Source organism: Cervus elaphus, chromosome 8 (genome assembly GCF_910594005.1).
Source record: "Cervus elaphus chromosome 8, mCerEla1.1, whole genome shotgun sequence".
Taxonomy (NCBI): Eukaryota; Metazoa; Chordata; class Mammalia; order Artiodactyla; family Cervidae; genus Cervus; species Cervus elaphus.
Genome location: NC_057822.1, coordinates 20,632,750 through 20,656,606, shown reverse-complemented (window position 1 = coordinate 20,656,606; position 23,857 = coordinate 20,632,750). Strand labels below are relative to the sequence as shown.

The 23,857-nt window shown below is 40.5% G+C and overlaps 1 long non-coding RNA gene across 1 annotated transcript; it reads right to left on the bottom strand.

The window, feature by feature from the left end:
• LOC122698176 lies at positions 1-20,058 on the bottom strand. Its single transcript, XR_006342282.1, has 4 exons — positions 19,916-20,058; positions 9,592-9,603; positions 9,172-9,177; positions 1-11 (listed from the first exon to the last, which is right to left on the bottom strand). It is a non-coding gene; the product is annotated as an uncharacterized LOC122698176 (long non-coding RNA).
• Between the last annotated feature and the right edge of the window lie 3,799 nt (positions 20,059-23,857).

Here is a 23,857-nt window from a genome sequence, read left to right as displayed (position 1 = left end):
TGGAGAAGAATCTGCCTGCCAATGAAGGGCACACAGGTTCAATCCCTGGTTTGGGAAGATTCCACATGACGTGGAGCAACTAAGTCCATGTGCCACAACAACTGAGCCCAGATGCTGCAACTACTGAAGCCCCTGAGCCCAGAGGCTATGCTCTGCAACAAGAGAAACCACTGCAAGGAGAAGCCTTAACCCCTGCTCACCAACTAGAGAAAGCCCGTGCAAAGCAATGAAGAACCAGCACAACCAAAAATAAAATATTTTTAAAAAAATAAACTGAACTAAGAGGCATGGACAGCTTGCTTGGAGCTCCAAGGAACAGTGTGAGTCAAGGACTAAAGATGCATGGGTAGGTGGCCTAGAGTGTCACCAGAACATAAACCCCACAGAGGAAAAGATTAAGAACTACTGATTTGCCCCATGATGAATCCAAAGCAAGAATAGAAGTTATTCTGAACATTTTGAAGTTTTCTTAAAAAAAAAAAAAAAGAATTACACTGATCCATGATTTAGAATGGTAACTCTGGAAGCAGTGAGGAAGATTGATTAGAGAGAGAGACTCAGAAGCAGGAGCTGGAATGGACCCATGTTAATGATCCATTTATAGTGGGTATAGCACACTAAGACAAGAGGCCCTTAGAGCCAAAATAAATGGTTTTCTGTGTAGACAAGTCTCCACTCTCACATCTCAATGCTCCTGCCATCTTTCCTTTCCAACAATCAGACAAGCGACCGAAGAAATCAGAAGTTAATCAAATAAAATATTCTCTCTTGAGAACTGTACCTGTGTGCTCAGTCATGTCCTCCTCTTTTGTGACCCCACGGACTGTAGCCCACCAGACTCCTCTGTCCATGGATTTTTCCAGGTCAGAATACTGGAGTGAGTTGTCATTGCCTGCTCCAGGGAAACTTCCTCACCCTGGGATTGAACCCATGTCTTTGGAGTCTCCTGCATTGACAGGTGGGTTCTTTACCACTGAGGCACCTGGGAAAAGCCACTGAGAGCTGTTGTTCCTAACAGAACTTCCTGCAATAATAGATACTGAGCACTTTAAATGTGACCACTGTGACTCAGTAATTTTATTTTAATTGAATTTTCATAGTCCCATGTGGCCTATGCCAGCATAGTAGACAGTGCAGCTCTAGAGAATAAAACTTTACTGAACTAAGAAAAGCAAAGCATTTTTTTAAAAACTCTACTACCAAGCATCCAACCCCAGTGGCTTTGCTGGCTTTTAAAGAAGATGTGTACCTACCTCTCGGATCTTCTTGACACAGGGATCGAACTCAGGTCTCCTGCACGGGTGGGCAGATTCATTGCCACTGTACCACATGGGAAACCCCCACAAGAACTTCACATTAAAAATAATAAGAAGCAGAGCTTATATTTAGCTCAGGCATGAGAAAACATCAAAAACACTGTCACTTTCAAGAGGGATCCCTTTGAGTTATTCAGAAAGACCATCTTTACTTGATGGATAAGAGGGAGAGACTCAAATCAGGAGCTGGAATGGACCCATGTTATGGTGGGTCCATCTGTCTATGGTGGATAAAATCATAGAAATCAGCAAGAGGTTGACTAGTGCTCTCTGTTTCTTAAAGAGAAGAATTTACCTCCTAACTATGCATTTTCCAATGAAGGCTTCCCGGCGAGTCATCATCTCATTGTAACTGAAGAACAGCTGGCTGACTGCGGTGTGTAGTTAAATGTTTTTGTAAGTTGATTTGTGGTGCTAGCTTCCTGGATCATAGAAATTATTTTGTTCAATATATTTTTTCTCTGTGGTTTTGGAGTCAAGAATTGCAATAAGTGTCTAAGTCTCTGACTTTGAGTGCTCCGTGTAGTTATTTCAAGAAAGCTCTTTTGCAATTTTCTTGGTAACTGATTCCTTGTTACATGAATTCAGATATGCATGTGTCATGGCTGCCAGTCAACTATTAGAACACATGACCTTTTTAATTCTTCATTCCTTAGCACCTCTTAAGGGACACTGTAGTACACTATGTAAAACCAGAACTAGATCATTTTTGCTAATCACACTAACAAAATATACTAGAGACGCATTGGGATAAATGTACTAATAGGAAGATTTTGAAATAACATTTTATTCATACATTGGTTATTTCCAGTGGAACAAGTGTATAGAAAATGGCTATAATAATCTGAATCTCTGATAGCCTTTAATAACAGGACAGACTACCTTGAAATCATAATTTAAAAAATAGATGTGCCAAAAGTCACCAATATGAAATAATGTTTTTCAAATTGTGGGTTACCTAGTAGTTCAGGAAATCAATGTAGTGGATTAGAGCCAAATTTCAAATTTAGAATAGTATAAAATAGGATTGGATGAAATGGAATGAAATATAATACAACAGAAAAAAATGTATGACACACCTATTTCAGGAGAGAAAATGCTGTATCACAAAACTCTCTGCCACTTGTGCCCCTGTGAGTGTGTTCTGAGTTGTGAGGAAAAGAAATACTTAAGCAGAGCATTACTATACAGAAAGCTTGAAAGCCACTGACTACCAGATGATAGGAGTTGAAATTTCCTGCTGAATGTATTGTTCCGTGTGAGAAATATTTATCAAACGTCTATTCTATGCCTGACACTGGATTCAGTTTCAAGACCATATAGCTGAATACACGCTTGCATGCATGTGTGCATGCTAAGTCATTTCAGTCATCCTGTCCAAATCTTGCAACCCTATGGACCATAGCCTGCCAGGCATCATGATCCATGGGATTCTTCAGGCAAGAATACTGGAGTGGGTTGCCATGCCCTCCTCCAACGGATATTCTTGACCCAGGGATCAAACCTGGGTCTCTTACATCTCTTGCATAGGCAGACATGTTCTTTACCACTGGCACCGCCTGGAAAGCCCTGAATACATGCTTACTCTCCTCAAATAACTTACCATCTGACAGTATACACATGTGAATAATTATGATAAGATGATATACGAAGAGTTACGTTGAGAACATGGCAGAGAGGGCCCTACTTCTGCATGTGAGGGAAATCAAACAGAAAGTGAGAGGAAAACTTCCCAGAGGAGCATCTGATATGTAGGTGAGTGGGAAGGACAGAGAGAGGGGTATTTACATTGCTGTATCTTAAGGCTGACTTGTGAAACCTATTTTACCTACAGTCTGGGATGGTCCTCAGATTTCATTGCACACCTTGGTCATCTAATACAGACTGCCAGCAAACCTAGAGGCATACAGAAATTTGAAATATTTTTATTACTTTTGAATTGTTGATAATATGGGAGTATTTGCTTTACATCTTAAAGACTATCACTTTTGGAGAGGGGGAGGGTGGGCAGGGGGCTGCAGTCCATCTTAGTTGAAGCATGCAAAATCTTTAGTTATGGCATTCAGGACTTGCGCAATATGAACTCTTAGTTGCAGCATATAGGATCTAGTTTCTCAACCAGGGATTGAACCCAGGCCCCTGTATTAGAAGCACGGAGTCCCAGCCACTGGACCATCTGGAAAGTCCCCAAACTATCATTTTTAAGAGCAAAGTTTTTCAAATGGAAGGGTTCATCTCAAATGGGTCAAAAGTTATACTTCCTAGGAAAGAAAGCAAATTATTTGTGTAACAGGATGTAGAAAAATCATATGTTGTGCAAACTCCTATCTTTCAGCAGTTTGAGCAAAACAAATATTTATTAGAAAATAAAATAGTGTGTGATAAGAAAATCAAGAAAATTGGGTCATGCTTTGCATACTTATAAGGGTTATAGGGCATACATCATTTCACTTAATTTCACACTTATAAAATTTACATTATATTGGGAGTTGGGTAGAAATTGAGGTCTAGAACCAGGAATATGTGTCATGAACAATCACAGAAGGCTTTTGGAGCCAATTTAGGCAGCATATGTGTGTTTTATAAGCATGAAATTATAGAGACCCAAAAGCCCTACTTCAAAATAAGACTTTTTATCAATTTCTTTTTTCTTGGCATCATTTACATTTGAGTGTGAATGTATTTGGTATTTCTTTTTAAAATATCTCCTCTTTCTCTTTTTTTATATGATATCTAACAGTATTTCAAATAGTAATTCAACTCACAGGTCCCTAAATGATGTAGCAGAATCTAATAGAGCTTTATTAATCAGGGCAATAGCTAAAAGGAGATCATTAATGAATTTTACTAGGTAAATCACGTTTAATCCTCCTAAATGTAGTGTATGTGCATGTGTACATTTGTGTGTGTATTCTTTCTTTAAGATGAAAAAAGAGTCAATCACTTTTAAAATAGTCTCAAAGAATGAAAATAACCCTTGTATTTTTTATTTCATCAATTCCATGGCATGTGCCATTGTAAAAATTTTGATACAGCCTTGAGGTATATGACCTTACTCTCCAAAAGATGACCTTTTTTTTTTAAAATAATAACTTTGACTTGAAATGAGAAAATAAAGAATAAAATTTCCAAGTTTTACCATAGCACCATTTTTAAACAAAACTAAACCTTTCTCCTCAGGTACCCATTAAATTTTTCAGATCTTGGAAGGGAGAAGCACAGTAACTACAATTGCAACCTTTACCTAACACTTAAACGTTAAAGAAACCTGAAAGAACTGTAACTTTTTAAAGCAGTTCTTCAGAGTTTTCCAGAATAGGAAAAGTGATTATGAGTTAGCTTGTGCTTGGGTTTAATTTTCATCCTGCGGGAGTGAACATTAGACCAAAAATATATGGATCTTGTAGTAAAAGCTGCAGCTCCTTTCCCCAGCTGCCTGAATGTTGTAATGTCAGATTTTTCAAATTCTTCTCTACTTTAGAGGAATCAGATCATTTCCAGGAGTGTGCAGATGGGTGCTTTTCTTTCCAGCAGAACTTCAATTGTCTACCTGTTTACACAGCAGATGCTCTGTAATTTAATCCCCACCACAAAAGACAATCATTATGATTAAATCAGGCACTAGTTTAACAAGGTACACCTAATAAGCACTTCTGGTCCTCAGATCTTGCACAAACAACATTCTTTCATTGGGCAACTTGTAAAATAACTTTTGCACCCTATGGCAGACTCCTCAGACACAAGGCACAAAGCGTTGTCTCTTGACTGACTTTTCACCTAGAAAGCAGAAAAGACACCACTCCATCCCAGAATCTGTGACTTTGGTTCATGTAACCTATATGAAAGCAGGAAAGAGAGACATTTTTTCGCACTGTTTGCACTCACTATGGGTTTTTGGTATACCACACTACTGAGCAGGATATGTGTCTCAAAGTACACGGCAAAAAAAAGGTGCCTCAGAGGACATAACTTTTTCCAAACTCAGTTGGTTTCTCTAATTTTAAAATTTCCTCCCCTTTAGACACATGCACACATGTGCACACACACATACCACATAAACACATGCACACGCATCCATTCAGTTTACAGAAGGCAAGGGAAAACCAGAAGGATCTTGTGGAAGGCAAACAAAAGGAAGACACAGATTCAAAAAGAGAAGGAGAAATACATGTTAAAAGGGAGTCACACCAAGGATAAAAAAGAAATCTAGAGCATGGAAAACAAAGTTGTTTTCACCTCTATAAAAAGGAAGTATTCCAAAGGAGAAAAAACATCCAACAGGATTGCAGTTCTTGAGTATCATTTCCTTTCAAGCCCAAAGGTGCAATTTGCAGATCAGCTTCTCCTATCTCTGTCCAGCGTTTGGCTATTTCTGTGCTTTTGTCACCATTTCTAACCTTTTCCTTTTTTTGTTACTCTCGCTCCTCAGGGGGTAAATAGAAGGTGGTCCCTCTATTTATAAAAGACTGTAATGCCTTTTGGCTTGAAGAATGTGGAAGAACAAGTCAGGAATTCTAAACAGTCAAGCAGCATTAGGCTCCTGCAGAACTGTAGTCTGAAGGAGGGAAAGTGAGTGAGCCTGGACACCAAACAATGGAGCTGATGTCCTCAGAAATCGCTGCAGTTTATACATTCCGTTTAAAGACAACTCATGGCTCAAATACAAACTGATGGAGTAAAAAAGGCACAAGAAGGGTTTCTAGTTTGTTGTTTATTTAGAGAACTTGTCTTGATGTGTTCCTCCCATCCATCATCCAAGGAGGAGCAGCCCTCTCTGAGTTATTTCAAATCCATTTCCTCCAGTGGACCTCACAGCTGCACCCACCACATATGGTATGATACACTTATGCAGTAGCTCACGTAGAAACACATTTCTGGAGTAGAAAGAAATTAATGATATGGTGGTATGACAGAGAGTCCCAAAATTTATATGAGAAAAAAGAAGCCAGAAGCCAGAAAAGGCTGCTTTTATGTGTAAAGATCAGTGATAGGTAAGTAGATAAATTAGATGTATGTATGGATGGATGAATAGATTGATAGATGGATAGATGACGGAGGAAGATCTTGCTTCTCCATCTAGCTTTATTTAAAGGCTTATGACTATTATTTTCTCCTTTTCTTAAATTGGAATATAATTACTTTACAATTATATTGAAGTGAATCAGCAGTGAAGTGAATCAGCTATATGTATACATATAGGTCCTTCTTGGACCTCCCTCCCATCCCACCCCTCTACGTCATCACAGAGCCTTGAAATGAATCTCCTGTGCTTTATAGAAGAGTCCCGCTAGCTATCTACTTTATTATTGTGTGCGTGTGTGTGTATGTCTTTTCAAACAAAAGTAATATTTACAACTCACCATCAAAAAATTACCCACAATAAATTACTTAAGGATTATTATGGATTTTCAGTGAACAAATTATGACCAACTTTGGTTCACTGGGTAGCGGCTCATCAAGGAGAAGCAGCAAATGCATCCACAAGAGCTTGGACCAAATCCTAGCCTGATTTGCACAAGGTCCCCAACTTCTAGAGATCATCTGCCCTGATATGAAATCTCATATCCCTCCCTCAAATTTCAACATTCCTTCCTCTGGCCTAGTTATCAAGAATATCTGTCCTTATGGAAGATGCTAATGAAGATGATGCTGGTGATGGTGATGACAAGGATCACAGTCAACAACTCCTGAGAGTTACTCTTTGGCAGGCATTAAGCTAACCATTTTTTCATGGATTCTCTTATTCAATTTTTACAACACCATTAGACCTATCCCCATTTTACAGGTGAGGAAGATGAAGCCCAGACAAAATTAAGCAAATGTACTTGAGGCTGCATGCTAGTAAGTGACAGTCTGAGCTTGGCCTCAGACAGTGCAACTCCAGAACTTGTGCCATTAACCCTTACTCTCTCTTGCCTCCCATGATGTCCATGCAGGTCCTCAACCTCTGGATTTGTCTATAAGATGCTCAGGCCAAACACAGTGGGGGTGGCCCTGCAAGTACCTAAGTGTGCATATGTATTCAACTGACTCCATTTGGGCAAATTTAGAGCCAATTGCTACACAATTGATTGGGTTATGGAATGATCCAAAAATGTAAGGGGCCAAAACAAGCAAACTGTTTCACAGTCTGGCTATTCCTTTCACACAGACAAAGCCAGAATCTCTGTGAACGTGGGCAATGTGGAGCACACAGACACCTCCTGTATTCTTCACCACCCACCCAACCAGTGCACCCCAAATAGACACTGTTGAAGCCATCCATTTGTGCTCTGATACCCAAGCTGAGATCTGAAATAAGATGTAAATGCAACATACACACAGGGAACTGAAGAAAGAGGCAGAAATATTTTTATGTTAAAGAGTTAGAGAAAGATCCAAAGTTCACAGTGCCCCTAACACCCCTGACTGCTGCCATACACACACAAAAATGCAAACACACACATACACACACAGACCCCACAGAGAGCCACTCAAACGGCAGGCAGAAACAGTCAGAGAGCAGTAGAAAAAATAGAAGGAAATGCTTCAAATGAGCAATGAAAATAGGAGGGAAAACTCTTTCATTTATTCTATATTTTATTCATTCACTCAATAAATTGAGTACCAACCCTTATGGATATAAGTTAAGGAGCTGTCAGTCTAGTGCAAGAGATATACACATAAACAAATGACAAAGTAGAGAAAATTCACTGTCGTTTTATAACAACATTTCTTGTAAATGACTGTGTGTAACTACATGTGTTTGAATGGTTTTGAAACAAAGCCTATATTATACAAGGATTAGCTGTTATTCGGGAGTTCTGCGTGTGTCTCTTCCCCTTTATTAGTGGGTGGTCAGCTATTAAATATGCCTAATTTCAAGTATCAATAAATCTTGGCTCCACATTTAATTTCTTTACCTAATTTTTTTGGCTCAATTCCTGAATTTAAAACATCCATTACCTGACTTCACACAAGCTTTCAAGTAACTTCAACTAATGTATAGAGGTGTAGTATGAGAGGAATGTGTTATAATATGTACAAGACTTGTTCTCTCTTGAAAGGATCTTAAAATTATTCATGGTAATGGACAGGTATACAAATAACTTTACTGCAAAAGTGGTGCAAATTACTGTGAAAGAAAGATAAAACAGGCTACATGTAGTGGAAGGAATTAAAAATAATAGTTTTTCTTGTAATTTAACTTGAAATTTTTAATAAGAGTAATTTAAAAAGAGGGGGTAATAAAAATCGAATTCATTACAGGTCACGAATCTTTAAAAAGACAAGGTTCAATATCTCTTATGTCTGAAGACCTCAGCATTTGCTTATGTTTAAGTTGAAGCAGCCGATAGACTTAACCAGAACCTTTTGGTGGTTATGACTTTGTCATTGGTAATGCCCATACTTGAGCTAGAAAAGCAGTAGGGCCAAAATTTCTCCATCTCTTGACTCTCCCTCCTATTGTGTTAATTTTCAGACTCCACGTGGTGACTCCTAACAACTTCAGGGTCATACTCTTCCATGTTCAATCCAACAGAGAAGAGAATTTTCCCAAGAACTCATGGCACATCCCCTGGATTCACTCATCTCCGCCTCTGTGATAATCACTGTGGTTCAGGGGCTGTGAGGCACTGAATGGCCAAGCTTGAGTCATAAATTCCACCCCTGGCATCAGATATTATAGCCTAACCGAATCAAACAGAGAGAGTAGATTCGCACACGAGCAGGAAAGAGCACATGATGCTGATACTTCAAGCAAACATCCTCTACACACATTGCATCCTTCCAAATATGCACAAATCTTACATCCCAACCATACATGAAGCAACACTGATGAGGAATGTAGGACAATAAAAATGTAATTGTGGACTTTGAGCTAAAGTCTCTCTATAAATAGTTCATTCATTGTTTAAATTTTTATCTATTTATTTTAGTTTTGGCTATGCTGTGTCTTCGTTGCTTTGCGGGGTCTTTCTCTAGTTGCAGCACGCAGGGGTTGCTCTTCATTGTAGTATTCGGGCTTCTTATTGTGGCGGCTTTTCTTGTTGCAGAGCACAGGCTATGGGTGTGTAGGCTTCAGTACTTGTGACACCCAGTCCCTAGAATGTGTGGGCTCAGTAGTTGTGGCACACAAGCTGAGTTGCTCTACTGCAAGTGGGATCGTCCCAGACCAGGCCTCGAACATGTGTCTCCTGCATTGGCAGGCTTGTTCCTATCCAGTGTGCGACAAGGGAAGTCCTTATATAATCACTTCTTAAATCAATGTATGTCTTTCAGCCAGTGGTTCTACAGTCCCTTGAATCTGTGTTCTTCTCGGATATATACTGTGAATCCTTAATCCCTCCTCCTGAATTCGCTTGTGAGTTTTCCTCATTCATAGGGCTTCCATTGATGTGGGAGGGCTTCTGAAGAGAAACTAGGTGTTGACTCTCCAACCAAATGCATGTTAAAAAAAAAGTAGAGAGAGACGGCATCCTTTAAACCTATCAACATGTTGAAGCTAAACAGGAAAAATATGGGCAAAGGCAGGAAAAAACCAGACCATACACTGGGTGCTTGTCCATCTCAATACTTTCTACTCAGCTATGGGAAGTATGTCATGACTCTGAGAGCACTGTTTAGCACCAAGGGTGGGGAGAAGGAGGAAGGACCATAAATGCATATTAACAAATTTATCCTATGCAGATCATGCTTTTAGCTAATGAAATAGCAAACCACCACAACACTTTGCAGTCACACCTAAATGCACTCAAACACTCTGTCAAGAGAAACACATTTATCATCTGTCTTTTCAGATAATTATCATTACACTTTTAGAACAAATTTGTTTATATAGGCTTTCTACTTTAGGTTGATTCAGATTCTCTTTGGAATTAAGTAGAATTTTATGTGAACCAGAGCTTATCGTCAGGAAAATATCAGATTCATAATAAATGTTTTATTTGTCAAATTAACAGTAATGATTAATGAGGTGTGTGTTGCCCGACTTGAGCGGGTTGTTCAGTCACTAACTTGTGTCTGACTCTTTGTGACCACATGCACTGCAGCACGACAGACTCCTCTGTCCTCACTGTCTCCCAGAGTTTGCTCAAATACATTCCACTGAGTCGGGGATGCTATCTAACCATCTCATCCTATGCCATCCCCTTCTCCTTTTCTCAATCTTTCTCAGCATCAGTGTCTTCTCCAATGAGGCAGCTCTTCACATCAGGTGGCCAAAGTATCGGAGCTTCAGCTTCAGCATCAGTCCTTCCAACGAACATTCAGGGTTGATTTCCTTTAGGATTGACTGGTTTGATCTTTCTGTCCAAGGAGTGGGGCACATCATTTTAACAAGGCCCTATAGGAGCCCTTCTCAAGACAACAGCATGACTCAAAGGAATGAGTAATATTAGGAATTCCAGACATCGCAGTAGATGCCAAGATGAGAATTGTGTGTTAGCTTGTGTTCTATTTGGGAACTTCCTGGTTTCACTATTTATCTTGCCAACAAGGAGAATGGGTTTTATCTACATTAAATCTACTTATAACAAATTAACAACCTCTGAAATAAGTCTTGTCAAATCCAGCAGCCCCATCCAAATTAGACTGATTTTCTAAATATAGTTTTCCAGCAAAACAATTTCACTTATTAAAAAAAAAGATAGCAAATATTAATACATGATTAAGAAATTTCAAAAGAACCTTAAAACACACCCAATGAAATTACCGACACAAAGGCCATGAGTTTGAGTAGGCTCTGGGAGTTGGTGATGGACAGGGAAGCCTGGTGTGCTGCAGTCCATGGGGTCACAAGGAGTCAGACACGACTGAGCAACTGAACTAACTGAATGAAATTACACATTTATGTGACAACAACTCTAAAATATTTAAATATAACGTCCAGCACTTCAGATTGTACAATTTGGGGGGTGGGGTGGGAGTTCCTATTCTCATTGTATTTCATAGGAATGGTGGCTTCTGGAGATGTTCAGTGCAGTGGAATAATGCCCTGGCCCATGCTAAGTCACTTCAGTCAAGTCTGACTCTTTGCGACCTCATGGACTGTAGCCTGTCAGGCTCCTCTGTCCATGGAATTCTACACTCAAGAATTCTAGAGCGGGTTGCCATGTCTTCCTCCAGGGGATATTCCCAACCCAGGGATTGAACCCGTGTCTCTTAAGTCTCCTGCATTGGCAGGCAGTTTCTTTACCATTAGCGCCACCTAGGAGGTGGAACGGTATATGTGTCACGTGTCATTCTCTTAAAATGCAATGTATGTACGTGTATGTCTGTTCATGTACATACATATACTTATCTATAGGTATACCTGCATCTTTCTATGGCTATATAAATAGCTACACTATCTATCTCAAACTAGATTCAACTTTTCTGAAATTTCTCCTCTACTCAACAGATAGTAACTGGTTTGGAATTTCCCAATGCGTTTGTAATGTGGAAGCCACCTCAAGCCATTCTTATCCCCCTACTTGCATTGACTTTCGCTTAGTTGTATTCTTGAGTTGAATTTTCCAAACATATATGCCTTGTCAATAATTACAAGTAATCTATTAGGTTTCTTCCTGCCTATAAAATATAAACTAAAAGTTGACTGTGTGTGGGAGATACAGGGAAAAAGTGACAGAAAGATTCAAGTGTGACTTTATCTCAGAGTCGTGGCAACCATGAAAAGTCTTCTCCATAAATCAAGAGAAGATTTGTCCTGCCTGTCTCAGGAAACAACTATGTGAACCTATGCAAGTTACTTTCACTTCTGAATCTTTCTATAATTTTAAGCTTCACATTTCACTTCAAGAGGATAAATTTGTTTGGAGATGATTTACTTAGATTCAGAAATACACAAAATCTATCCTCCATGGATTCAACAGCAAGAACATGCTGTATACTGCTGTCAAGACTTACAAAAGTCACTAGCTTAAGAGAAAATTGGGAATTCCAACAGGTGATGCAATTTTTCTCTTAGCCAAAGTTAATGTGAATTAATTGTAATAAAACTACCCAATTTCAAAAACAAAAACCAAGGTGGACTATAACTGGAATAACACTTAGCTAATCTATCCAAACTGGATGTCAACCAAGTTTCCAGAGTAGAAAAGACTTATGACTGGTCAGTGGTTCCCAGTACAAGTTTCAGTTTTCAAAATATTTCCTTAGGAAAAAAAAGGGGAGGGGGGGACAGAATACCTATTTTGAACTTTAAAGTAGAAACCTTTGCCACATATATTCCTGGAATCCTGCTGGCTGCTGTCTCACTTTTTCCCCTTACCTGAAGATTTCTGTGAAAGGGGACATTGTCCAGTTAATATGATCCTTTCTTTGTTATAAGGCTGTACTCGTCTCCCATCCTACAGAAGTGAGTAGTGAGCCTCTATGACAATATAACCTTTCATAGACTTAATCCCTCCTCCTAAAGAAATTCATTTATTCTTCTCTTATTTCCTCCTATATAGATTTTCTGATAAAATGTATATTCACACTCTCTGCTGATTTATATCTATGGGAAATCAATGTCTTCCTTAATGCTCCAGAGACTTAAATAACCCATTCTCAGCAGCAACCGATTATGTTCATAGAGATAATTTACCTGTGAAATATTACCCAGCAGTCTTTCGAACTTGTTACCAACACCATTTCTCTGCAGCACACTGTGCATCTTCTAATTAGATGGTGTTTGTAAATAAAATATCTCCACTCCTAAACCAGATAAGGAAGCCAGCGGGCCTCTTGCTAATGCAGTGACAACTAGCAATACTCCAGGCATGTGTCAAATTTGACTCCTTCCTACTGTTTTAAGAAATCATTGTGGAGAGGGGCAATGTGATGTTTAATACCTCGTCAACCAAGAGCCTTCTTCCTGTTCTGAATATCTCAGAGCTCATTAACGTGGGGGACATTGAGTCTGGAAGAATCCAGCTGATATAACCGCCTTGTTACAAAAACAACAGCACTGATGTCCAAAGCACCTAAGAGACATATCCAGACTTAGCCAGCACCCCACGGAGAGTTAGTACCAACATCAGAATGATCGTCTGTCTCCGGAGTCTCAGGCTGGCCTTCTGGCCTTCATGTAGTAACATGTGCGGGATTGTATGCTAAATTGTTTCAGTCAAGTCCGACTCTGTGCGACCCTATGGACTGCAGCCTGCTGGGTTCCTCTGTCAATGGAGATTCTCCAGGCAAGAGCACTGCAGTGGGTTGCCCTACCCTCCTCCAGGCGATCTTCCCAACCCAGTGATCAAACCCACAACTCTTACATCTCCTGCATTAGCAAGAGGGTTCTTTACCACTAGTGCCACCAGTGAAGCCCCTAATCCAGTAACATACTGCGGCGTAAATAATTTCATAATGAATGTGCTATTCACACAGGATAAAATTTCTCTCAGGGGGTTATCAGGCAAAATCATCAATAGCTTACAAAAAAATGAAAAGAAAGAGAGAGTTTTCCCCTCTGCCCTGTGAACATCATCTCCAGCAAATACACCCACAGAGTGGGAGGACCCCTGACACAGAGCAACGAGGAGGTTCACTCAATGTCCATAAACGAAATTTTACTTCAAATTTCGTAGAGGGATCTTGGAGAGTTGGCAGTCACTCTATGAGTCGCCTCTGTGGACAGGGCAGGGAAACCTCAGAGATGCTCTGAGAAGGGCTCACCTAAGGCCATCTGGGGTTTCTCTGGTGGCTCAGACGGTAAAGCGTCTCTCTGCAGTGCAGGAGACCAGGGTTCGATCCCTGGGTTGGGCAGATCCCCTGGAGAAGGAAATGGCAGTCCACTCCAGTATTCTTGCCTGGAAAATCCCATGGACGGAGGAGCCTGGTGGGCTACAGCCCATGGGGTTGCCAACAGTCGGATACAACCGAGCGACTTCACTTTTCACTTTCAAGGCCATCTTGAGAATCTTTCCATCCCTGGGAACGAAGTCATCCCATCTATAGTCCTTCTCTGGCCCATAAAACTATCTCTTCTACCACCCCTCCACCCTCCCACGGAAGGACCCAGGAAGAAGTTCCTGCTTCTCTCTTCCTCAACCACCCCACCATCCCAAATGAGGAAGATGGCGTGGAGTTGTGGACACAGTGGGGGAGGGAGGGTGGGGTGAACTGGGAGATTAGGACTGACATATATACACTATCATATGTAAAGCAGATAGCTAGTGGGAAGCTGCCGTATAACACAGGGAGCCCAGCCCCGCACTCCATGCCCACCTCGAGGGCGGGATGTTGGGGCAGAGGTGGAGGGATGCTCACGAGAGAGGCGAGATTCGTGTTGGCTGATTCATGTCGTTATACAGCAGAAACCAACACAACATAGTCAAGAAATTGTCCCACAGTTAAAAATTTTGGGGGGTCGGGTACTGATGCAACAAGGCAGGCTGCTCAGGGATCTCTTTCTGCAAACAACCTGCCTTCAGAAAACAACTTTCCTCCCCGCCTAGGTCCACCAGCCTTGTCGGAGTCTTGGTCCCCCAGCTCCGCAGCTTGGGAGGGAGCAGGTAGATAATCAGAATGGCATTTTGTTGTTGGATCCCTGCCATGTCCTATTTATATCCATAAATAAAAATTCCTCTCTCCTGCCCCCCAGAGATGATTTCTGAATCGATTCAGTCTGAGGGGAAGAAACATGGAGATGGGATCAACTGGCCCCTTTAGAGGCTTCCTTCTTCAGACAGGGAAGCCTGGCGTGTTGCAGTCCATGGGGTCACAAAGAGTCAGACGCAACTCAGCGACTCAACTGAGCTGAACTGAGAGGCTTCCTTGAGGAAGGGAGGGGAGGAGTGTCAGATCCCATTGAAACAGCAGTCAATGTTAACAAAAGGAATGAAGCCCGGGCCCTTGTGCTGGGCCAAAGCTAAGTGGACATTTCATCAAATTTCAGCATAGAAGAGACCAAGTCCTACTGCCTATCTGACGAAACCAGAACTAGATTCATGGAAGAGTTAAAAATAGGTACAGTTACTTGGAACTTAGCCAGGAGAGATGGTTATGGAGTCAGCTAGGGGATGCCAGGCCTAAGGCAATGTTGCTCGGAAGACAGAGATGGAACCAGGGGGGTTTTGTTTTAATTTATATTTAATTTAATTGGAAGATAATTGCTTTACAATATTGTGTTGGTTTCTGCCATACATTAACATGAATCAGCCATAAGTATGCATATGTCCCCTCTCTCTTGAACCTACCTCCCATCCCCCGCCCCATCCCACCCTCTAGGTCATCACCTAGCACCAGCTTTGAGTTCCCTGTGTCATTCAGCAAGTTTCCACTGGCTATCTATTTTACATATGGGAATGTGTATGTTTCCATGCTATTCTCTCAATTTATTCCACCCTCTCCTTCCCTCACTTTGTCCACAAGTCTGTTCTCTCTGTCTGCATCTGCATCACTGCCCTGTAAATAGGTTCATCAGTACCATCTTTCTAGATATCATATAGTGTTGGTAAATTTTTTTAAAAATTGAAATCATTTCAAGAATCTTTTCTGACCACAGTGCTATAAAGGAAGAAAAAAACTATAAAAAACATGAATACATGGAGGCTAAACAATACACTTCTGAATAACCAAGCAGTCACTGAAGAAATCAAAGAGGAAATCAAAAAATACCCAGAAGCAAATGACAATGAAAACACGACAACTAGGGCTTCCTTGATGGCTCAGATGGTAAAGAATTCCCCTGCAATGTAGGAGACCCAGGTTCAATCTCTGGGTAGGGAAAGTCTCCTGGAGAATGTAATGGCTACCCTCTAGCATATTCTTGCCTGGAGAATTCCATAGACAGAGGAGTCTGGTGGGCTACAGTCCATGGGGCTGCAAAGAGTCGGACATGACTGAGTGACTAACACTTTCAAAATCTGTCATGTCCAACTCTTGCAACCCCAGGCTCCTCCGTCCATGTGATTCTCCAGGCAAGAATACTGAGTGGGTTGACATTTCCTTCTCCAGGGGATCTTCCCAAGCCAGGAATAGAACCCAAGTCTCCTTAAATGCAGGCAGATTCTTTACTGACTGAGCTATGAGGGAAGTCCTTCAAAATCTATGGGATGCAATAAAGGCAGTGCTAAGAGGGAAGTTTATAGCAATCTGCTTCTAACCCAGGCTTTGCTGGCCAGTGCTGGGACCTTGAGAAATTTTCCATGAGGTATTTCTCTGTGAGGTGAAGTCAGAATTTCTGCATAGGTTGTTTTTCAGACAATGTAAGTCCTTTGAAACAGTGAAGAACAATCAAAAATTAAAAGGATTATTAGTTGCAAAAAAACTGAGAAACAATTAAAAGACTAGATAACTGAACACTGCAGTATTTTCAGGCTGTTGAGTCAGAAGTGAAGGGAGCACCGTGAAAAGGATAAGAGAGAGAAAGGATGAGAACTGTCTTGGGCAAGACTGAATCAGACAGGGATGCCAAGAGACACAAGGCCAGCTCAGGGACTGCTGCTACTGCTACTGCCAAGTCACTTCAGTCGTGTCCGACTCTGTGCGACCCCATCCCTGGGATTCTCCAGGCAAGAACACTGAAATGGGTTGCCATTTCCTTCTCTAATGCATAAAAGTGAAAAGTGAAAGTGAAGTCGCTCAGTCATGTCTGACTCTTCACGACCCCATGGACTGCAGCCTACGAGGCTCCTCCGTCCATGGGATTTTCCAGGCAAGAGTACTGGAGTGGGGTGCCATACACCCCTGGCCTTTAACTCTTTCCTCTGCAAACTAGGAAAGGATGCCACTACTTCCAGGTAGAAAAGCTTGTACCAAGCTGCACAGTGTGGTGAAGAGAACAGGGTTTGTGTCTCAGCTCTCATTCACCCTCTTAACCAGAAGTCTTGTACACTGCACAACCTGCCCAACTGCACATCACAGCCCTGGATCTATGTGAACTTGGATACCCAGCTTTCTCTGTTTTCCTGCTGTGGCCCAAGAAGGCTGGAGTTGTAATGATGTTCAGCACTCTCACCTTGTTTTGAGGATTATGTGACATATGTGAAAGCATTTAGGAAGCATAAACAATGACAAGGATTATTATGAGGCAGCCTAACCCAGGTCTCTTTCAACAGGACAAGAGAGAGACCAAAAAGTTCAGTTCCTCACAATTAAGCTTGAGGACACACACACTACCTTGTGTATGAAAAGAAATTGTGGCTTATCAGGAAACATGCTCACAGCTCCTTGGGGGAATGCAATGGTTTTCCTCTTGTTATTCTTCTAGCAGTGGGAGGTCACCATTTGTATTCGTGTTTTCTGCAATTACCCAGAGGCTATGGTGGCATTTTTGCATATTTAATCAATCTAATGACCAAACCCTGAGACCGTGAGCACACCACCTGTATTCACTGTCTTCTCTCACTGTCTATTCACCTCTCCTCCCCTTCACAAGTCTCTCCTGCCTTCATTTCTTTTTTTCACACATTCTTGTAATTTATTCATCTCAAGATGCACTTCTGTCTCATTTAATCATTTAAACAGACCTTTGGTGCCTATTTAATTGATTCTTCCCGGGTTTTAATTTGCATCTTTGACTCTACCATCCTGATTTCTTTGACTATCCCTCTTGCTGCGTGACATATGTTTATGCTTTAACAGGTTTCCAATATTCTGGAAGACTTCAGAGGCCAAGGTTGGGGCGAAAAAAATGCTATTTTAAATAGAATTCTATTTGGCCCGGCAGCTGAGCAAAAACAAGAATAAACCCTCCAGCTTTGGGAACCAGACAACCAGGGTCATCCTTTAACGCCCAGCTTCCCAGAGCCAACCAGGCTGGCCAAGGACTGTGGGAATGGATGGGGGGGGGGGCCCCATTGGTCAGAAAAGGTTAGGGTTTCCTGAGAGAGGTCTCAATTTGATTTTGTCCCTATTTGATTTACAGTCCTACGGCTAATTTTTGGATTTGCTTTTTGTTGAGGGTGGGGGGTGTTGAAATGGAAAAAGCATACTAAGGAATTGATAAATTGAAATGTTTGGAAAGCAAGGGACAGACAAGTGGTTCATCAATAGTGACCTCTACATTGCCTTTGGGAACAAGATTTGTGTTTTTAATTCTGTGTAGGTTAAATGTAATAGGAATTGCATAAAGATTCTTATAAATTAATATTACCCACAGAAGGCCCATATGATAGGAAACAGGGGGTAGGCGAGGTGTTATGATTCTGACTTCATGAGCCAGTATGGCAGCTAATCCAAGAATGTCTTCCAGTTCCCCACAGGAGGCCCTAACCCTAGGCTTGGGTTATGTGTGCTATTGAATTTGTATTGGGATCCTGCCACCAACCTGACACAATCCTTTTATTTTTATTTTCTCATTGATATAATGAGAGCCATAAGATAAAAATTATCCCTGAGTGTTATTATGCAAAGGAGTTAATATTTTTCAGCACCCAGAAATTCTACCATATGACAGAGAAGTACTAAATATTATGGATGCCACATGCATTTATTATTTTCTTCAAAGGAAAAAAATTATTACTCAAGTTTTAATCACAAACATAGAATCATTAAACTTGCAATGTGGATGTGTAATTTCTGCCAAAAAAAAACAAGAAAACATTCCAAGTCTTTCATTTGCTTTAATGAGCTTCAGAACCAGCTATTGGCACCCAATTTTTTTTAATATGCATCCATTTGCTTATTGTTATATTTAAACACTCCTTCATGAAAAGTGGTTGATTCACTTCAAATGAACAATGGATTTTTAACAAACCAAGACCTCGTTATAATGGATAGGATAGGCTACCTTAATCTTTACCCTTGAATCAATGAAAAGACCTAGATTCTGAATGTACTTATGTAATGTTATGATTAATTTCGAGTATGGTTTATGAAATCTCAGTCACTTGTGGGTGTTGAAATAAGAAATACAAACTGGGCCCAATCTTTCAATAGATAAATTTATCTTTGTTCTTTTGGCCTTAGGCATCAAATTTCCCACCTGTGAGCCTGAGCTCTCTGATTGGCCCCCCAACATCACTAAATGGCTATTTCAGATGCTCTATGATTATTCCATTGTAATTAAGTTAGTAGCAGAGTAGGCCAGAGCTAAGAGGCTTGGATCTGGATATTTAGGAGATAAGCAACTCAGCAGACAGCACAGCAAAGGGGGAAAAAAGCAATTAAAGGAGGCCAAGATTCATACAAGAGAAAAAGGGAAGAGATCAATGCACACAGCTATCCCATTCTGAAGTTTGTTCATTGCATGAAGATACCAGAGAGAGTAACTGAGTCTGGGGGATCCTCTCTCCACTCCCCATGGAGACTGTTCAGGAGCATGGTTGCAACCACCTGGAAGAGATGATTTTCTCAATCATATGAACACTTCTAAACCCACACTTAAAAGTAGATAGGTTCCAGCCTTGAACCCTGAGTCTCACATACAGGACTTTAGTCTAGAATTGTTAACTCCAGGTGAGGGAAGAGTCCAAAGGCACAGTAAGATCAGTGCTTCAGAGAGTGTTAATCACTGCTGTGCCCAGAGCTTCAGTGATGATATCAGAGGGAAAAGAGAAAACGCAGAACAGAGAGAGAAATATTCCTTGGTTGGACAGAACTAGAGAGAACAATAAAGGGTACAGATGTTAAAAACTTTTTTGCACAACATGAGAGTTGCAACTTAAGTTTTTTGGGAGCAAAATGAGAACTGCAAGGAGAGTCAACCAGTCGATCCTGAAGGAAGTCAGTCCTGAATATTCATTGGAAGGACTGATGCTGAAGCTGAAACTTCAATACTTTGGCCACCTGATGCGAAGAACCCACTCATTTGAAAAGACCCTGATGCTGGGAAGGATTGAAGATGGGAGGAGAAGGGGATGATAGAGGATGAGATGGTTGGATGGCATCACCGACACGATGGACATGAGTTTGAGTAAGCTCCGGGAGACATTGATAGACAGGGAGGCCTAGTGTGCTGCAGTCCATGGTGTCGCACAGAGTCAGACACAACTGAGTCTGATGGAAGTCAGGACTACAGAATTTGCTGTAGCATAATGCTACAGGACTACAGGTAGCAGCATTTCAGATAGCTCTGAGAAACTGCTCCAAGGAGGTGAGGGGAGGAGCTATAACATATAGGAGTTTTGCAGCAAAGGGCAGGTAGTCAGGAACAATGAAAGATTACTGTTAATTAAAGAAACCAGATATCTCAAGTTAAGGAATTTAACACTTTTCTATGTATGGAAAGATGTTAGAGCTTGATGTTGTTGTTGTTGAGTCACTAAGTCGTGTACAACTCTTTGCGACCCCATGGACTGCAGCATACCAGGATTCCTGCCCTTCACCATCTCACAGTGTTTGTGAATGATGCCATCTACATCATCCTCTGTCACGCCCTCTCTTCCTGCCCTCAATCTTTCCCAGCATCAGGGTCTTTTCCAATGAGTCAGCTCTTTGCATTAGGTGGCCAGAGCATTGCTGCTTCACTGTCAGCATCAGCCCTTCCAATGAAAATTCAGGGTTGATTTCCTTTAGGATTGACTGGTTTGATCTCCTTGCTGTGCAAGCAACTCTCAAGAGTCTTCTCTAGCACCACAATTTGAAAGCATCAGTTCTTTGGCTCTCAGCTTTCTTTATGGTCCAACTGTAACATTCATACATGGCTACTGGAAAAACCATGACTTTGACTATATGGACCTTTGTCCACAAATTCTTATTGTTGTTTTTTAGTCACTCAGTCATGTCTGACCCTTTGCAACCCCCATGGACTGCAGCACAAAATCTAGGCTCACTGAATTACTTCTTTGACATGTACCTGGGCTATCTGGAGCGAGTATACTGTTTTTTCACATTCTGGGTTCCTCAGGGCTCAGCATAGGGAGTGCCTGCACTCTGATGACTGCCAGATGGCAGGTATTCTTTCCTTCCTGAGTTCCTTTCAGGGCTTACAAGCTCACCATCCATGATAGCTGCAATTGCTGATGACTCTGACATTCTTGTTTACTGATATGAGGAAATATTCCATTTCCCACAGGCATATTCTGAGAATAAGCCCAGGGTAGCGGAATGAGGCTTTCTTACAAAGGAGATGTCAAAAGAGATTAGAGAGAAGAGTACATGTGCAAGAACATCTTAGTGGTCTACCCCTAGAAGGCAAACATCTGTTATTTCTAAGTCTTGTCATCTGGTTGAGTTGCCTAGACAGCTCTAGATTAGATGAAAGGTCTAGGCTCTGTACATGAAATGAAAGGAAGGTATGTGCTCACAAAGGAATGTAAGAGCCACAGAACAGGATCATAATGGAACCTGCCACCACAAGCTGCTGGCCTAAGGCCCTTTCAAAGTTTCCATTCTCTGGGCAAGATTAATTCTATAATCTAGTGGCTGGACAGAAACTACAGAAGTGTGGAAGGGGCAGGAGCTTCTGGTGGGGAGAATGTTCTCAGTGGTTCTAGCACACAGGGTCAGGAAGTCAACAGCCTATTGTTGAGGAGACGCGGATCGTGACATAGAAGTGAAGATGGATGCAGTTATTAATCAGCTACAGATGAGAAAACCCTCTGTGAAAAATAATAGTGAAGTTCTCAGGTGCCATGCTTACTTAACAGGAGGTCATTCTCTGTGTTAAAGTGATTCTTCTGATATTTTAAAATGTTTTCGCGTCTGACTTGAAAATCTGGAATTGTGTGTTATGGATACAATTTAATTTTTCTCTTAAATTGCTAGTCAGTTTTCCCAACACTATTTATTGAACAGTTATTCCTTTTTCCACTAATTTGAAAGACTGCTTTAAAAATATACACTAGGGACTTCCCTGGTGGTCTAGTGGTTAAGACTTTTCTTTCCAATGAAGGGAGTGCAGACTTGATCTTTGATTAGGGAACTAAGATCCCACATGCCTTGCAGCCAAAAATCCAAAACACGAAAACAATAGATCGCAACAAATTCAATAAAGACTTAAAAAATGGTCCAGATTAAAAAAAAAAAAAACTTTACAAAGTATATATGTAAAATACACAAAGTTAATTCACAGAATTTTTCTTGGAAGAAAATAGTAATAGTGAAATTCAAAACATCTTTGGACAGCATGCAAATAATTGTCAGCAATTCTAGAAGGTATAAAGAAAGGAATCAAGATAGAAATCATCACTCAGTAGAAAATAGACATTCACTAGATATTCTTACACCTAATATTCAACTTTTGTATGTACATAGATGCACACATAACAGTGAAATAGACAAGATATGATATGATAAAATATCATATAAAATAGTAAAATATCTGATTCCCCGCATATTCCCACTTGAAATACTAAACCCTTCTGGATAACAATGTGCTCTGATAGAACCCCACACGCTGTGTTGAATTGTGTCTCCCGAAAAGATGAAAACTAGGAGAGACACATGGAATACACTGTCCTCACAGACCTCAGAAGGAAATAACCCTGTTAGCTCCTGAGTGATATCTTACATATGACACAAAAAAATAAAATAAAATCGTAACTTATATGAGACTGATGTTCTACTATATTAAAATTAAGAATTAATTTCTTAATTTATTAAAATGGAATAAACCTCAATTCATCAATTAATTAAGAGATTACAAAAGCAGCACACATTTTTTATAATGTGTTATAAGGTTTTTATAACGTCTTGTGTCCAAAGTATTTTTTAATGTCTACAAATTAATAAGAAAAATTTAAAAACCCAATAGGAAAGTGGGCAAATACTTGAAGGAGCATTTCATACTTGGATATCCAAATGCTCAATAAACAAAAAGGAAAGGATGGTAAAGACTATTACTATACTGGAAATGCAAATTGAAATTACAGTGAGATACCATGACACACCCACTACAAAGGGTAAAACTAAGAAGGATGACTATGACACATTATTAAAATGTGTGGCAACTTGAACAATTAAATACTAGTGGTGAGACTATAAATTGGTACAACTGGTTTGGAAAATAATATCTACTAAACCTGAACATATGTCCTAAAACCTTCCAATTCAATCCCTAGGAATACTTGTAACAAACATGTGCTTGGGTGCAGCAAAAGACTGACGCAAGAATGCTTATAGCATCTCTATCCATAATAGTCCGAATCAGAAACAACACTAATGTCCACCAACAGTAGAATATATAAATAAATATTAATATGCTCATACTATGGAATGCTGAATAACAATGGAAATAAGCTATTGCTACTTAAACAGTATGCATGAATCTCACAAGTATAATGTTGAGCAAAAGAAACCAAATATAAAGAAATTTTATCACTGCATGATTCCACTTATATGAGGTTCAGAAAGTAAAATGAATCCATGATGGTAGAAGTCAAGGTATTTTTCACTTTTAAGAAAGATAGCTACTGAATAAACAGAATCCAAGTGGACATTTCTTGTACACTGTTGTCGTTTAGTCACTAAGTCATGTCTGACTCTTTGCGGCCCCATGGACTGCAGCATGCCAGACTTCCCTGTCCATCATCTCCTGGAGTTTACAAACTCATGTTCATTGAGTCGGTGATGCCACCCAACCATCTCACCCTCTGTCATCTCCTTCTCCTCCTGCCTTCAATCTTTCCCAACATCAGGGTCTTTTCCAGTGAGTAGGCTCTTCACATCAAGTGGCTGAAGTAGTGGAGCTT